The sequence below is a fragment of the Pygoscelis adeliae genome, unplaced genomic scaffold (assembly GCF_000699105.1).
Source record: "Pygoscelis adeliae isolate BGI_AS28 unplaced genomic scaffold, ASM69910v1 Scaffold16, whole genome shotgun sequence".
Taxonomy (NCBI): Eukaryota; Metazoa; Chordata; class Aves; order Sphenisciformes; family Spheniscidae; genus Pygoscelis; species Pygoscelis adeliae.
In genome coordinates, this window is record NW_008825162.1 from 1,167,067 (window position 1) to 1,170,825 (window position 3,759).

At 36.0% G+C, this 3,759-nt stretch overlaps 1 protein-coding gene across 1 annotated transcript in view; it reads right to left on the bottom strand.

The window, feature by feature from the left end:
* FER (fer (fps/fes related) tyrosine kinase) overlaps positions 1 to 3,759 on the bottom strand; it is a 173,492-nt gene that overhangs the window by 97,985 nt on the left and 71,748 nt on the right. The window lies entirely within an intron of this gene.

Here is a 3,759-nt window from a genome sequence, read left to right on the forward strand (position 1 = left end):
ACGATCAAACAGATACAAACAAAGCATACGATTCTGAATTAACCTCTCCTACTGCTCTGCCCTGATAAAGAAAAGGTTTTCTTCGTATCATCCTTGATGATACGATATTTCCCCTATGGGGATGGGGAAAAGAGAATGGAAACACTCCATTGGTGCATGCAAGGGAAAAATTTGACACGGTGCAGCTACGGGAATGGTGGAGGCCATCTGCACATTTAAGGTCTTCCTGAGGAGATATTTACGTTAAGATGACTTACCTAGCCAAAAAACACTAGGAATAATCTCAGACTCTCAGAGTGGGAGTGAGTAGACCCAAGAAAGGGAATCTACTCAGAACTTCTTGTTTCCAAATATCTGTAATTCTTTAGTACTTTCATAATATGGTTTCTGGTATAAAAAAAGCCTTTGTCTGTGGGTTCCTGGCTGCCTTTCTAAGTTATACCTCAAAAGGTCTAGTTTAGTCCAGGATCCTGATGGAAAACTGGAGAACATATTTAAGAGCCTGACAGAGCCTCATATTCTCAGACATCAACACTGGGATCTAGAGCCCTAGGCCCGTATCAGGCATAATTTCGGACATGGGATTTGAGGCCAGCACTGTAACCAATAGACTCACTGCTAGAAAGAGCGAGTAGGCTCTGTTACAGATTATGCTCTATTACAGATTCAGAGCTAGGAAGGACTGTGTAAGAAATAACAACAGCTTGAACAGAAAGTGCACAGACAGAGTTTTTAGGAGCAGAAGATGTACTCCAAGGTACTGTGTTTATCAGCATAGTGAACTACTAAAAGCCCACCATATTGTTTGGCCAAGAAGGTAGTCATATATTTCAATTTCATCAACAGTTAAATACTTCTCAGATCAGAGCTGTCTACCACTCTTAAATGACACTAAGTCATTCTTTTTCAGAAATTCTTAAAAGAAAAAATAAGCTTTCAAAATGTTAGAGAATGTTATTTACTTGAACATTTATTGTTCAAAGACACCGAGTTTGACTCGCCAGAAAATCCAGACCTTTGCTATGCTATCAAGAAATGTTAAGGGGTTCAGAGTAGCAAAGCCTTTGCCACAGAAACACATTTCTACTTGAGAGGAAATGTCTCTAAGGATAAAAGGACAGTTCAGGGTCAATAAACTAGTTCATGGTCTTCACAAAGGAAGGTTAAAAAATATTAAAAAATCCGACATGCAACTAATTTTATAGCTTACTAAAGAGGAAGCCACCAGATAATAACACCTGCTTATATTCGGACTGGGTCAAGTCTAAGTCGCTGTTCAGACAATCATGATCACATGCCAGAATAAAACATCTTAAAAGCCTTTATGACAAGAGAAAAAGCTTATGGAATAACAAAAGACCAATTCAGACATTGCTAACTATGGCATTGTTTATGACACTAACGTCAATGTTTCCCCTTCTTTTAAATTTGGTTAAACTTAATATTTATTACTTTAGAAGGAAACAACAAAAATTCCACAAGGTATCCTCTGCTGATTGTCTCCTACCTTACATTACTCTTAGTCATATACTACGGTGCAATCATAATCAAAGTGGTTTCTCTGATGAAACGAGCAGTAATTATTCATGTTTTGAATGTTATTAAAATTGCATTAATTTAGGAACAAGTCTTCCAACTCCAATATATTTTCTGTATGATACAATATTCACCCTGACTGGCTATGAAAGAAAACATAGCTGAAAGCCCAGAAAGAACAGTACAAATGCAAGATATATAATCATTTTAATATTGATTTCAACTCAGTTTACACCACTTAGTGCTAATGTTTCTACTTCATTTTATAGTTAGAATTAAATGGTTTAAATACAAGAAGGTTAGTCTTTAAAGAAGATAGAGGGAAAAAGGTTACCCCCACAAAATTAAATTCCCATCTTTTTTCTTTAAACTCTACTGAGTTTAAATATCAGTAAGCAACTTAATATGACTAATTAGATACCTGAGAGAACAAGTTTGCATTCTAGTCCTCCATGTTTTACAATTTCACTTAGGAGATGAGATCTCTTGCTCATTTGCATGTACACACTTACAGGATCACTTAGTGATTCAACAGCTTAAATAAAGACATATTTTTCTAAAAGTTTTGTCGTTAATTTGACTAGAAGCTTAAAATAAACAATTAACAAAATCATACAGATGGAAAGGAACTCACGCTGTCGAATTTCTACTCTCCCTTCCATCCCCCTCCTTTTTTTTGCCTTTTCTTTTTCCATTTATTGCCATATTTAGCTCATGGGGTTTTGGGGGGGAGGGGGGGGGAGGGGGGGGGGCAGCGGGGACGGGACCCTTATATACTTCATCACACTTTTCCTTCTGAGAGGAGGGAAATGCCCTCATATACTTCATCATGCTCCTCATGGACCTGTTACTGTCCTCTTTACTTATTCTGAGCCCCCTTCACTCTCCCTATTTAACAATCCATTGAAAGAGCAGTTTTTCTCCAAGAGTAAAATGAAGCAGTCCCCAGCTGCTGCCATTATTCAAGAGAAAAATTGAGCAAACAGCAGTGTATTATTTCTAACTCAAAAAAATGAGATATTATTCCTGTACTTATGCTGTCAATGAAAAGAAAATAATAAAGGGAATAATATTTTATTAAACTAATAGTTTACTCAGTATTGTATTTTCACATATATTCTGAGCTCAAAATTGCATACTTCCTCATTTTCCATCTTTAAGCAAACAAAACATTTTGTCAAGACATTTTTTATCTCCCAGTGTAAGAGGGGCACAGACACTGATGAGAAAGTAAAGCAATATATTTAGGTTGATAATTTGAGACAATTCCCTATGGAATATCCTGCCTTTAGTCTCAGTGTACCTGGCTCATTCCCACATGCTAATATACCATATGAAACCAACATTAATTCCACCTATTAACCTATAAACAAGAAAGAAGTTATCCTATAAACAATAACAGGTATCTGTGCCAAGCTCAAATGCCTCAGTGGCAAAAAAAATAGGCGGAAGGGCAGAAGCTGGCATTCATGATGCAATTCATTCAGAGTCTTCATTCAGTTCATTCACAGCACTGCATTACAGGTACATGAAAGTTGCCCCTTTTCTTGTGTTTTCTCTCCTCATTTGATTAAACTTACGTCTCTTGCCATTATAGAAAAATGGCTTGCATTTTGTCCAAGAGAAGCCACATGAATCCCTGACCTTGTTGTTTTCTGTTCAAACTACACTTTTTCCCTGTGTTATACTTTACCTTCTCATTCTGAGAACATGTAAATCATTTAAGTGCCAACACATAAGTAACAGTTAAACTCCTGGCTGCTTTTGGAAGTATAGGGTTTCTCTATGACTTTCTTCAGGTGACACAAAAAAAATTTGCTTTCCCTCATTACACACAAAATTCAACTTCTCCCACCAATTAAAGCCAGGATGATGTTTTTAGAATAGCACTACATTTAAACCAAGATATGGCTCCACTTTTGAAGTTTCATTATACTTAAAACATATAATATGAAAACAGGTAGTTAACCACATTTTTAGATTATACTCTATGAGACAATCAGTACCCGTTCTTTGGTACTACTTGGTAGGTTCTTTGGTAGGTACCAGTTCAGGTACCTACTCTGCTTTGAGGTCCTTTTTTGTATTGGTCTATTTAAAAAAAATAACAAATTATTTTATGTATGTTATTATTATTTTATAATACACCTTCAGTAATCACTTTGTATACTTTTTTGATGGATAATAAGTTTTAAGGACCAGTTTATACATTTAGCAATAAGC